Source organism: Leptodactylus fuscus, chromosome 1 (assembly GCF_031893055.1).
Source record: "Leptodactylus fuscus isolate aLepFus1 chromosome 1, aLepFus1.hap2, whole genome shotgun sequence".
NCBI classification, from domain to species: Eukaryota; Metazoa; Chordata; class Amphibia; order Anura; family Leptodactylidae; genus Leptodactylus; species Leptodactylus fuscus.
The window spans coordinates 235,113,432-235,125,996 of NC_134265.1; the positions used below are offsets into that span (position 1 = coordinate 235,113,432).

At 45.9% G+C, this 12,565-nt stretch overlaps 12 non-coding genes across 12 annotated transcripts; 4 read left to right on the top strand and 8 right to left on the bottom strand.

Annotated features, from left to right (window-relative positions):
• Positions 1-346: 346 nt before the first annotated feature.
• On the bottom strand, positions 347-429 carry TRNAL-CAG (transfer RNA leucine (anticodon CAG)). Its single transcript has one exon. It is a non-coding gene; the product is annotated as a tRNA-Leu (tRNA).
• Positions 430-604: 175 nt separating this feature from the next.
• Positions 605-677, top strand: TRNAF-GAA (transfer RNA phenylalanine (anticodon GAA)). Its single transcript has one exon. It is a non-coding gene; the product is annotated as a tRNA-Phe (tRNA).
• Positions 678-1,867: 1,190 nt separating this feature from the next.
• On the bottom strand, positions 1,868-1,950 carry TRNAL-CAG (transfer RNA leucine (anticodon CAG)). Its single transcript has one exon. It is a non-coding gene; the product is annotated as a tRNA-Leu (tRNA).
• Positions 1,951-3,385: 1,435 nt separating this feature from the next.
• On the bottom strand, positions 3,386-3,468 carry TRNAL-CAG (transfer RNA leucine (anticodon CAG)). The gene has a single exon. It is a non-coding gene; the product is annotated as a tRNA-Leu (tRNA).
• A 2,736-nt stretch (positions 3,469-6,204) lies between these two features.
• Positions 6,205-6,287, bottom strand: TRNAL-CAG (transfer RNA leucine (anticodon CAG)). Its single transcript has one exon. It is a non-coding gene; the product is annotated as a tRNA-Leu (tRNA).
• A 175-nt stretch (positions 6,288-6,462) lies between these two features.
• Positions 6,463-6,535, top strand: TRNAF-GAA (transfer RNA phenylalanine (anticodon GAA)). Its single transcript has one exon. It is a non-coding gene; the product is annotated as a tRNA-Phe (tRNA).
• A 1,181-nt stretch (positions 6,536-7,716) lies between these two features.
• TRNAL-CAG (transfer RNA leucine (anticodon CAG)) lies at positions 7,717-7,799 on the bottom strand. The gene has a single exon. It is a non-coding gene; the product is annotated as a tRNA-Leu (tRNA).
• Positions 7,800-9,232: 1,433 nt separating this feature from the next.
• Positions 9,233-9,315, bottom strand: TRNAL-CAG (transfer RNA leucine (anticodon CAG)). Its single transcript has one exon. It is a non-coding gene; the product is annotated as a tRNA-Leu (tRNA).
• Positions 9,316-9,491: 176 nt separating this feature from the next.
• On the top strand, positions 9,492-9,564 carry TRNAF-GAA (transfer RNA phenylalanine (anticodon GAA)). Its single transcript has one exon. It is a non-coding gene; the product is annotated as a tRNA-Phe (tRNA).
• A 1,180-nt stretch (positions 9,565-10,744) lies between these two features.
• TRNAL-CAG (transfer RNA leucine (anticodon CAG)) lies at positions 10,745-10,827 on the bottom strand. The gene has a single exon. It is a non-coding gene; the product is annotated as a tRNA-Leu (tRNA).
• Positions 10,828-12,026: 1,199 nt separating this feature from the next.
• TRNAL-CAG (transfer RNA leucine (anticodon CAG)) lies at positions 12,027-12,109 on the bottom strand. The gene has a single exon. It is a non-coding gene; the product is annotated as a tRNA-Leu (tRNA).
• Positions 12,110-12,284: 175 nt separating this feature from the next.
• On the top strand, positions 12,285-12,357 carry TRNAF-GAA (transfer RNA phenylalanine (anticodon GAA)). Its single transcript has one exon. It is a non-coding gene; the product is annotated as a tRNA-Phe (tRNA).
• Positions 12,358-12,565: the final 208 nt, after the last annotated feature.

Sequence of the window (12,565 nt, forward strand, 5' to 3'; positions counted from 1 at the left end):
TTAACGGTCCACACAGACAGAATGTAGAAGGGGTGTTTGTGACAGACATCATAGCGGATCCTCCAGATTGTCATTGGATTAGTCTTTGGTCTCCATTCAAGTGCGCATTATTCAGAACTCTTGTCTTCACAAGAAAATCCCTTGCGGAGTCACGTACTTTTCAGGAGGGTCACGCGGAAGTTACACAGAATCAGGTCACTGAAAGCTAGGACCCTTATTACTGGCTCTACAGCCAAGCAAGCTGAGTCAGGCTATATAGTCAGAAGTAAAAGTGAAATTGCCATTGGGAGCCAGCAGGAATTTCTCTGCACTGGTGCTATCGCCAGCAGGAAAAAAATCAAACCACTGTCAGAAGTGGGATTCGAACCCACGCCTCCAGAGGAGACTGCGACCTGAACGCAGCGCCTTAGACCGCTCGGCCATCCTGACATGGGATTAGTTTCCTCAGTCCCTGAATGCCGCGCGCATGCGCGCTATTTGGAATCAATTAACTACTCATTAGAAAATCATCCCTCCTATGTACATTCTGTACTCATGGGAATTTTCACCTTGCCTAAAGATGTCCCAACTAGTGAACGGGGAGACAGCAAACCCCAGGACAGAGGCCGAAATAGCTCAGTTGGGAGAGCGTTAGACTGAAGATCTAAAGGTCCCTGGTTCGATCCCGGGTTTCGGCAAATGAATTTTGAATACAAATCCACTAACAAAAGAAAAGGCTTGCTACGTTTCTTTCCAATTCGTTGGGGTTTCGATCGAGCGTAGCGCACTGCTGGAACTATAGAAAAAAAAAAAAGGTTGAAAACAGTTCTTTCAGGAGAAGACAATGTGCTGCGCGGATGCCGAAATAGCTCAGTTGGGAGAGCGTAGACTAAAGATCTAAAGGTCCCCGATTTAATTCTGGGTTTTGTCACACCCTCGTTTTAAACATTGAACAATTGACATGAATGTTTTTGGGTTCTTTCTATATCCTAACTGAACCGAGCTTTCCTTCTTGCATAATGCGCAGGTAATCCTGGAAATGGGGGGGGGGGGGGAGTCCCTCTTTCACATCAGTCATTAATGTGAGAAAGACTAAATAATGCAAGGATCCGGAAATATTCAGCAGAATGCTGAATGGCAGAGACATATATTACCACACTTCTCCAAGAAGCCTTACCTCTTCTCCGTGTTCCCTCCTGAAAAACCAGCTGCCATTTTCTTTGCTGCTCGCCGAATAGCGTTCACCTCCAAAAGCACGCAGCTGCATCACCAGAAGACATGTCCTAGGTGCACAACAGCGGTGGCTGTCTTTTTTTAGCAGATAGACCCTGCTCAGCTACATTATATTGATGATTTTAAGTGGGTATAGAGTCAGAGCACGACTCTTGGCTGGTCAAAACCAGATGGCAATGTCCAATGAGCTCCAGGCCCCACTGAATGTCATTTCTCCCAGGTCTCCCCCAGGTTCCAATGCTGTAGAAATGTTATTCCATGCTTCAGCTGTAAACCTTTGTCTCTTACAATAAAGGCCGTTATTTTACCTTAACGGTCCACACAGACAGAATGTAGAAGGGGTGTTTGTGACAGACATCATAGCGGATCCTCCAGATTGTGATTGGATTAGTCTTTGGTCTCCATTCAAGTGTGCATTATTCAGAACTCTTGTCTTCACAAGAAAATCCCTTGCGGAGTCACGTACTTTTCAGGAGGGTCACGCGGAAGTTACACAGAATCAGGTCACTGTAAGCTAGGACCCTTATTACTGGCTCTACAGCCAAGCAAGCTGAGTCAGGCTATATAGTCAGAAGTAAAAGTGAAATTGCCATTGGGAGCCAGCAGGAATTTCTCTGCACTGGTGCTATCGCCAGCAGGAAAAAAATCAAACCAGTGTCAGAAGTGGGATTCGAACCCACGCCTCCAGAGGAGACTGCAACCTGAACGCAGCGCCTTAGACCGCTCGGCCATCCTGACATGGGATTAGTTTCCTCAGTCCCTGAATGTCGCGCGCATGCACGCTATTTGGAATCAATTAACTACTCATTAGAAAATCATCCCTCCTATGTACATTCTGGACTCATGGGAATGTTCACCTTGCCTAAAGATGTCCCAACTAGTGAACGGGGAGACAGCAAACCCCAGGACAGAGGCCGAAATACCTCAGTTGGGAGAGCGTTAGACTGAAGATCTCAAAGGTCCCTGGTTCGATCCCGGGTTTCAGCAAATGAATTTTGAATACAAATCCACTAACAAAAGAAAAGGCTTACTACGTTTCTTTCCAATTCGTTGGGGTTTCGATCGAGCGTAGCGCACTGCTGGAACTATAGAAAAAAAAAAAGGTTGAAAACAGTTCTTTCAGGAGAAGACAATGTGCTGCGCGGATGCCGAAATAGCTCAGTTGGGAGAGCGTAGACTAAAGATCTAAAGGTCCCCGATTTAATTCTGGGTTTTGTCACACCCTCGTTTTAAACATTGAACAATTGACATGAATGTTTTTGGGTTCTTTCTATATCCTAACTGAACCGAGCTTTCCTTCTTGCATAATGCGCAGGTAATCCTGGAAATGGGGGGGGGGGAGTCCCTCTTTCACATCAGTCATTAATGTGAGAAAGACTAAATAATGCAAGGATCCGGAAATATTCAGCAGAATGCTGAATGGCAGAGACATATATTACCACACTTCTCCAAGAAGCCTTACCTCTTCTCCGTGTTCCCTCCCGAAGAACCAGCTGCCATTTTCTTTGCTGCTCGACGAATAGCGTTCACCTCCAAAAGCACGCAGCTGCATCACCAGAAGACATGTCCTAGGTGCACAACAGCGGTGGCTGTCTTTTTTTAGCAGATAGACCCTGCTCAGCTACATTATATTGATGATTTTAAGTGGGTATAGAGTCAGAGCTCGACTCTTGGCTGGTCAAAAGCAGATGGCAATGTCCAATGAGCTCCAGGCCCCACTGAATGTCATTTCTCCCAGGTCTCCCCCAGGTTCCAATGCTGTAGAAATGTTATTCCATGCTTCAGCTTTAAACCTTTGTCTCTTACAATAAAGGCCGTTATTTTACCTTAACGGTCCACACAGACAGAATGTAGAAGGGGTGTTTGTGACAGACATCATAGCGGATCCTCCAGATTGTGATTGGATTAGTCTTTGGTCTCCATTCAAGTGCGCATTATTCAGAACTCTTGTCTTCACAAGAAAATCCCTTGCGGAGTCACGTACTTTTCAGGAGGGTCACGCGGAAGTTACACAGAATCAGGTCACTGAAAGCTAGGACCCTTATTACTGGCTCTACAGCCAAGCAAGATGAGTCAGGCTATATAGTCAGAAGTAAAAGTGAAATTGCCATTGGGAGCCAGCAGGAATTTCTCTGCACTGGTGCTATCGCCAGCAGGAAAAAAATCAAACCACTGTCAGAAGTAGGATTCGAACCCACGCCTCCAGAGGAGACTGCGACCTGAACGCAGCGCCTTAGACCGCTCGGCCATCCTGACATGGGATTAGTTTCCTCAGTCCCTGAATGTCGCGCGCATGCACGCTATTTGGAATCAATTAACTACTCATTAGAAAATCATCCCTCCTATGTACATTCTGTACTCATGGGAATTTTCACCTTGCCTAAAGATGTCCCAACTAGTGAACGGGGAGACAGCAAACCCCAGGACAGAGGCTGAAATAGCTCAGTTGGGAGAGCGTAGACTAAAAATCTAAAGGTCCCCGATTCAAATCTGGTTTTTGTCACACCCTCGTTTTAAACTTTGAACAATTGACATGAATGTTTTTGGGTTCTTTCTATATCCTAACTGAACCGAGCTTTCCTTCTTGCATAATGCGCAGGTAATCCTGGAAATGGGGGGGGGGGGGAGTCCCTCTTTCACATCAGTCATTAATGTGAGAAAGACTAAATAATGCAAGGATCCGGAAATATTCAGCAGAATGCTGAATGGCAGAGACATATATTACCACACTTCTCCAAGAAGCCTTACCTCTTCTCCGTGTTCCCTCCCGAAGAACCAGCTGCCATTTTCTTTGCTGCTCGCCGAATAGCGTTCACCTCCAAAAGCACGCAGCTGCATCACCAGAAGACATGTCCTAGGTGCACAACAGCGGTGGCTGTCTTTTTTTAGCAGATAGACCCTGCTCAGCTACATTATATTGATGATTTTAAGTGGGTATAGAGTCAGAGCTCGACTCTTGGCTGGTCAAAACCAGATGGCAATGTCCAATGAGCTCCAGGCCCCACTGAATGTCATTTCTCCCAGGTATCCCCCAGGTTCCAATGCTGTAGAAATGTTATTCCATGCTTCAGCTGTAAACCTTTGTCTCTTACAATAAAGGCCGTTATTTTACCTTAACGGTCCACACAGACAGAATGTAGAAGGGGTGTTTGTGACAGACATCATAGCGGATCCTCCAGATTGTGATTGGATTAGTCTTTGGTCTCCATTCAAGTGCGCATTATTCAGAACTCTTGTCTTCACAAGAAAATCCCTTGCGGAGTCACGTACTTTTCAGGAGGGTCACGCGGAAGTTACAGAATCAGGTCACTGAAAGCTAGGACCCTTATTACTGGCTCTACAGCCAAGCAAGCTGAGTCAGGCTATATAGTCAGAAGTAAAAGTGAAATTGCCATTGGGAGCCAGCAGGAATTTCTCTGCACTGGTGCTATCGCCAGCAGGAAAAAAATCAAACCACTGTCAGAAGTGGGATCCGAACTTACGCCTCCAGAGGAGACTGCGACCTGAGCGCAGCGCCTTAGACCGCTCGGCCATCCTGATATGGGATTAGTTTCCTCAGTCCCTGAATGTCGCGCGCATGCACGCTATTTGGAATCAATTAACTACTCATTAGAAAATCATCCCTCCTATGTACATTCTGGACTCATGGGAATTTTCACCTTGCCTAAAGATGTCCCAACTAGTGAACGGGGAGACAGCATACCCCAGGACAGAGGCCGAAATAACACAGTTGTGAAAGCGTTAGACTGAAGATCTCAAAGGTCCCTGGATCGATCCCGGGTTTCGGCAAATGAATTTTGAATACAAATCCACTAACAAAAGAAAAGGCTTGCTACGTTTCTTTCCAATTCGTTGGGGTTTCGATCGAGCGTAGCGCACTGCTGGAACTATAGAAAAAAAAAAAAAGGTTGAAAACAGTTCTTTCAGGAGAAGACAATGTGCTGCGCGGATGCCGAAATAGCTCAGTTGGGAGAGCGTAGACTAAAGATCTAAAGGTCCCCGATTCAATTCTGGGATTTGTCACACCCTCGTTTTAAACATTGAACAATTGACATGAAGGTTTTGGGTTCTTTCTATATCCTAACTGAACCGAGCTTTCCTTCTTGCATAATGCGCAGGTAATCCTGGAAATGGGGGGGGGGGGGGGGGGGGGGGGGAGTCCCTCTTTCACATCAGTCATTAATGTGAGAAAGACTAAATAATGCAAGGATCCGGAAATATTCAGCAGAATGCTGAATGGCAGAGACATATATTACCACACTTCTCCAAGAAGCCTTACCTCTTCTCCGTGTTCCCTCCTGAAAAACCAGCTGCCATTTTCTTTGCTACTCGCCGAATAGCGTTCACCTCCAAAAGCACGCAGCTGCATCACCAGAAGACATGTCCTAGGTGCACAACAGCGGTGGCTGTCTTTTTTTAGCAGATAGACCCTGCTCAGCTACATTATATTGATGATTTTAAGTGGGTATATAGTCAGAGCTCGACTCTTGGCTGGTCAAAACCAGATGGCAATGTCCAATGAGCTCCAGGCCCCACTGAATGTCATTTCTCTCAGGTCTCCCCCAGGTTCCAATGCTGTAGAAATGTTATTCCATGCTTCAGCTGTAAACCTTTGTCTCTTACAATAAAGGCCGTTATTTTACCTTAACGGTCCACACACAGACAGAATGTAGAAGGGGTGTTTGTGACAGACATCATAGCGGATCCTCCAGATTGTGATTGGATTAGTCTTTGGTCTCCATTCAAGTGTGCATTATTCAGAACTCTTGTCTTCACAAGAAAATCCCTTGCGGAGTCACGTACTTTTCAGGAGGGTCACGCGGAAGTTACACAGAATCAGGTCACTGAAAGCTAGGACCCTTATTACTGGCTCTACAGCCAAGCAAGCTGAGTCAGGCTATATAGTCAGAAGTAAAAGTGAAAATGCCATTGGGAGCCAGCAGGAATTTCTCTGCACTGGTGCTATCGCCAGCAGGAAAAAAATCAAACCAGTGTCAGAAGTGGGATTCGAACCCACGCCTCCAGAGGAGACTGCAACCTGAACACAGCGCCTTAGACCGCTCGGCCATCCTGACATGGGATTAGTTTCCTCAGTCCCTGAATGTCGCGCGCATGCACGCTATTTGGAATCAATTAACTACTCATTAGAAAATCATCCCTCCTATGTACATTCTGGACTCATGGGAATGTTCACCTTGCCTAAAGATGTCCCAACTAGTGAACGGGGAGACAGCAAACCCCAGGACAGAGGCCGAAATACCTCAGTTGGGAGAGCGTTAGACTGAAGATCTAAAGGTCCCTGGTTCGATCCCGGGTTTCGGCAAATGAATTTTGAATACAAATCCACTAACAAAAGAAAAGGCTTGTTACGTTTCTTTCCAATTCGTTGGGGTTTCGATCGAGCGTAGCGCACTGCTGGAACTATAGAAAAATAAAAAAGGTTGAAAACAGTTCTTTCAGGAGAAGACAATGTGCTGCGCGGATGCCGAAATAGCTCAGTTGGGAGAGCGTAGACTAAAAATCTAAAGGTCCCCGATTCAAATCTGGTTTTTGTCACACCCTCGTTTTAAACTTTGAACAATTGACATGAATGTTTTTGGGTTCTTTCTATATCCTAACTGAACCGAGCTTTCCTTCTTGCATAATGCGCAGGTAATCCTGGAAATGGGGGGGGGGGGGGGGAGTCCCTCTTTCACATCAGTCATTAATGTGAGAAAGACTAAATAATGCAAGGATCCGGAAATATTCAGCAGAATGCTGAATGGCAGAGACATATATTACCACACTTCTCCAAGAAGCCTTACCTCTTCTCCGTGTTCCCTCCTGAAGAACCAGCTGCCATTTTCTTTGCTGTTCGCCGAATAGCGTTCACCTCCAAAAGCACGCAGCTGCATCACCAGAAGACATGTCCTAGGTGCACAACAGCGGTGGCTGTCTTTTTTTAGCAGATAGACCCTGCTCAGCTACATTATATTGATGATTTTAAGTGGGTATAGAGTCAGAGCTCGACTCTTGGCTGGTCAAAAGCAGATGGCAATGTCCAATGAGCTCCAGGCCCCACTGAATGTCATTTCTCCCAGGTTCCAATGCTGTAGAAATGTTATTCCATGCTTCAGCTGTAAACCTTTGTATCTTACAATAAAGGCCGTTATTTTACCTTAACGGTCCACACAGACAGAATGTCGAAGGGGTGTTTGTGACAGACATCATAGCGGATCCTCCAGATTGTCATTGGATTAGTCTTTGGTCTCCATTCAAGTGCGCATTATTCAGAACTCTTGTCTTCACAAGAAAATCCCTTGCGGAGTCACGTACTTTTCAGGAGGGTCACGCGGAAGTTACACAGAATCAGGTCACTGTAAGCTAGGACCCTTATTACAGGCTCTACAGCCAAGCAAGCTGAGTCAGGCTATATAGTCAGAAGTAAAAGTGAAATTGCCATTGGGAGCCAGCAGGAATTTCTCTGCACTGGTGCTATCGCCAGCAGGAAAAAAATCAAACCACTGTCAGAAGTGGGATTCGTACCCACACCTCCAGAGGAGACTGCGACCTGAACGCAGCGCCTTAGACCGCTCGGCCATCCTGACATGGGATTAGTTTCCTCAGTCCCTGAATGTCGCGCGCATGCACGCTATTTGGAATCAATTAACTACTCATTAGAAATCATCCCTCCTATGTACATTCTGGACTCATGGGAATTTTCACCTTGCCTAAAGTTGTCCCAACTAGTGAACGGGAAGACAGCAAACCCCAGGACAGAGGCCGAAATAGCTCAGTTGGGAGAGCGTTACACTGAAGATCTAGAGGTCCCTGGTTCGATCCCGGGTTTCGGCAAATGAATTTTGAATACAAATCCACTAACAAAAGAAAAGGCTTGCTACGTTTCTTTCCAATTCGTTGGGGTTTCGATTGAGCGTAGCGCACTGCTGGAACTATAGAAAAAAAAAAAAGGTTGAAAACAGTTCTTTCAGGAGAAGACAATGTGCTGCGCGGATGCCGAAATAGCTCAGTTGGGAGAGCGTAGACTAAAGATCTAAAGGTCCCCGATTCAATTCTGGGTTTTGTCACACCCTGGTTTTAAACATTGAACAATTCACATGAATGTTTTTGGGTTCTTTCTATATCCTAACTGAACCGAGCTTTCCTTCTAGCATAATGCGCAGGTAATCCTGGAAATGGGGGGGGGAGTCCCTCTTTCACATCAGTCATTAATGTGAGAAAGACTAAATAATGCAAGGATCCGGAAATATTCAGCAGAATGCTGAATGGCAGAGACATATATTACCACACTTCTCCAAGAAGCCTGACCTCTTCTCCGTGTTCCCTCCCGAAGAACCAGCTGCCATTTTCTTTGCTGCTCGCCGAATAGCGTTCACCTCTAAAAGCACGCAGCTGCATCACCAGAAGACATGTCCTAGGTGCACAACAGCGGTGGCTGTCTTTTTTTAGCAGATAGACCCTGCTCAGCTACATTATATTGATGATTTTAAGTGGGTATAGAGTCAGAGCTCGACTCTTGGCTGGTCAAAAGCAGATGGCAATGTCCAATGAGCTCTAGGCCCCACTGAATGTCATTTCTCCCAGGTCTCCCCCAGGTTCCAATGCTGTAGAAATGTTATTCCATGCTTCAGCTGTAAACCTTTGTCTCTTACAATAAAGGCCGTTATTTTTCCTTAACGGTCCACAAAGACAGAATGTAGAAGGGGTGTTTGTGACAGACATCATAGCGGATCCTCCAGATTGTCATTGGATTAGTCTTTGGTCTCCATTCAAGTGCGCATTATTCAGAACTCTTGTCTTCACAAGAAAATCCCTTGCGGAGTCACGTACTTTTCAGGAGGGTCACGCGGAAGTTACACAGAATCAGGTCACTGAAAGCTAGGACCCTTATTACTGGCTCTACAGCCAAGCAAGCTGAGTCAGGCTATATAGTCAGAAGTAAAAGTGAAATTGCCATTGGGAGCCAGCAGGAATTTCTCTGCACTGGTGCTATCGCCAGCAGGAAAAAAAATCAAACCACTGTCAGAAGTGGGATTCGAACCCACACCTCCAGAGGAGACTGCGACCTGAACGCAGCGCCTTAGACCGCTCGGCCATCCTGACATGGGATTAGCTTCCTCAGTCCCTGAATGTCGCACGCATGCACGCTATTTGGAATCAATTAACTACTCATTAGAAAATCATCCCTCCTATGTACATTCTGGACTCATGGGAATTTTCACCTTGCCTAAAGATGTCCCAACTAGTGAACGGGGAGACAGCAAACCCCCAGGACAGAGGCCGATATAGCTCAGTTGGGAGAGCGTTAGACTGAAGATCTAAAGGTCCCTGGTTCGATCCCGGGTTTCGGCAAATGAATTTTGAATACAAATCTACTAACAAAAGAAAAGGCTTGCTACGTTTCTTTCCAATTCATTGGGGTTTCGATCGAGCGTAGCGCACTGTTGGAACTATAGAAAAAAAAAAAAGTTGAAAACAGTTCTTTCAGGAGAAGACAATGTGCTGCGCGGATGCCGAAATAGCTCAGTTGGGAGAGCGTAGACTAAAGGTCCCCGATTCAATTCTGGGTTTTGTCACACCCTCGTTTTAAACATTGAACAATTGACATGAATGTTTTTGGGTTCTTTCTATATCCTAACTGAACCGAGCTTTCCTTCTTGCATAATGCGCAGGTAATCCTGGAAATGGGGGGGGGGGGGGAGTCCCTCTTTCACATCAGTCATTAATGTGAGAAAGACTAAATAATGCAAGGATCCGGAAATATTCAGCAGAATGCTGAATGGCAGAGACATATATTACCACACTTCTCCAAGAAGCCTTACCTCTTCTCCGTGTTCCCTCCCAAAGAACCAACTGCCATTTTCTTTGCTCCTCGCCGAATAGCGTTCACCTCCAAAAGCACGCAGCTGCATCACCAGAAGACATGCCCTAGCTGCACAACAGCGGTGGCTGTCTTTTTTTAGCAGATAGACCCTGCTCAGCTACATTATATTGATGATTTTAAGTGGGTATAGAGTCAGAGCTCGACTCTTGGCTGGTCAAAACCAGATGGCAATGTCCAATGAGCTCCAGGCCCCACTGAATGTCATTTCTCCCAGGTCTCCCCCAGGTTCCAATGCTGTAGAAATGTTATTCCATGCTTCAGCTGTAAACCTTTGTCTCTTAAATAAAGGCCGTTATTTTACCTTAACGGTCCACACAGACAGAATGTAGAACGGGTGTTTGTGACAGACATCATAGCGGATCCTCCAGATTGTGATTGGATTAGTCTTTGGTCTCCATTCAAGTGCGCATTATTCAGAACTCTTGTCTTCACAAGAAAATCCCTTGCGGAGTCACGTACTTTTCAGGAGGGTCACGCGGAAGTTACACAGAATCAGGTCACTGTAAGCTAGGACCCTTATTACTGGCTCTACAGCCAAGCAAGCTGAGTCAGGCTATATAGTCAGAAGTAAAAGTGAAATTGCCATTGGGAGCCAGCAGGAATTTCTCTGCACTGGTGCTATTGCCAGCAGGAAAATAATCAAACCACTATCAGAAGTGGGATTCGAACCCACGCCTCCAGAGGAGACTGCGACCTGAACGCAGCACCTTAGACCGCTCGGCCATCCTGACATGGGATTAGTTTCCTCAGTCCCTGAATGTCGCGCGCATGCACGCTATTTGGAATCAATTAACTACTCATTAGAAAATCATCCCTCCTATGTACATTCTGTACTCATGGGAATTTTCACCTTGCCTAAAGATGTCCCAACTAGTGAACGGGGAGACAGCAAACCCCAGAACAAAGGCCGAAATAGCTCAGTTGGGAGAGCGTAGACTAAAGATCTAAAGGTCCCCGATTCAATACTGGGTTTTTTCACACCCTCGTTTTAAACATTGAACAATTGACATGAATGTTTTTGGGTTCTTTCTATATCCTAACTGAACCGAGCTTTCCTTCTTGCATAATGCGCAGGTAATCCTGGAAATGGGGGGGGAAGTCCCTCTTTCACATCAGTCATTAATGTGAGAAAGACTAAATAATGCAAGGATCCGGACATATTCATCAGAATGCTGAATGGCAGAGACATATATTACCACACTTCTCCAAGAAGCCTTACCTCTTCTCCGTGTTCCCTCCAGAAGAACCAGCTGCCATTTTCTTTGCTGCTCGCCCAATAGCGTTCACCTCCAAAAGCACGCAGCTGCATCACCAGAAGACATGTCCTAGGTGCACAACAGCGGTGGCTGTCTTTTTTTAGCAGATAGACCCTGCTCAGCTACATTATATTGATGATTTTAAGTGGGTATAGAGTCAGAGCTCGACTCTTGGCTGGTCAAAACCAGATGGCAATGTCCAGTGAGCTCCAGGCCCCACTGAATGTCATTTCTCCCAGGTCTCCCCCAGGTTCCAATGCTGTAGAAATGTTATTCCATGCTTCAGCTGTAAACCTTTGTCTCTTACAATAAAGGCCGTTCTTTTACCTTAACGGTCCACACAGACAGAATGTAGAAGGGGTGTTTGTGACAGACATCATAGCGGATCCTCCAGATTGTGATTGGATTAGTCTTTGGTCTCCATTCAAGTGCGCATTATTCAGAACTCTTGTCTTCACAAGAAAATCCCTTGCGGAGTCACGTACTTTTCAGGAGGGTCACGCGGAAGTTACACAGAATCAGGTCACTGTAAGCTAGGACCCTTATTACTGGCTCTACAGCCAAGCAAGCTGAGTCAGGCTATATAGTCAGAAGTAAAAGTGAAATTGCCATTGGGAGCCAGCAGGAATTTCTCTGCACTGGTGCTATCGCCAGCAGGAAAAAAATCAAACCACTGTCAGAAGTGGGATTCGAACCCACGCCTCCAGAGGAGACTGCGACCTGAACGCAGCGCCTTAGACCGCTCAGCCATCCTGACATGGGATTAGTTTCCTCAGTCCCTGAATGTCGCGCGCATGCACGCTATTTGGAATCAATTAACTACTCATTAGAAAATCATCCCTCCTATGTACATTCTGTACTCATGGGAATTTTCACCTTGCCTAAAGATGTCCCAACTAGTGAACGGGGAGACAGCAAACCCCAGGACAGAGGCCGAAATAGCTCAGTTGGGAGAGCGTTAGACTGAAGATCTAAAGGTCCCTGGTTCGATCCCGGGTTTCGGCAAATGAATTTTGAATACAAATCCACTAACAAAAGAAAAGGCTTGCTACGTTTCTTTCCAATTCGTTGGGGTTTCGATCGAGCGTAGCGCGCTGCTGGAACTATAGAAAAAAAAAAAGGTTGAAAACAGTTCTTTCAGGAGAAGACAATGTGCTGCGCGGATTCCGATATAGCTCAGTTGGGAGAGCGTAGACTAAAGATCTAAAAGTCA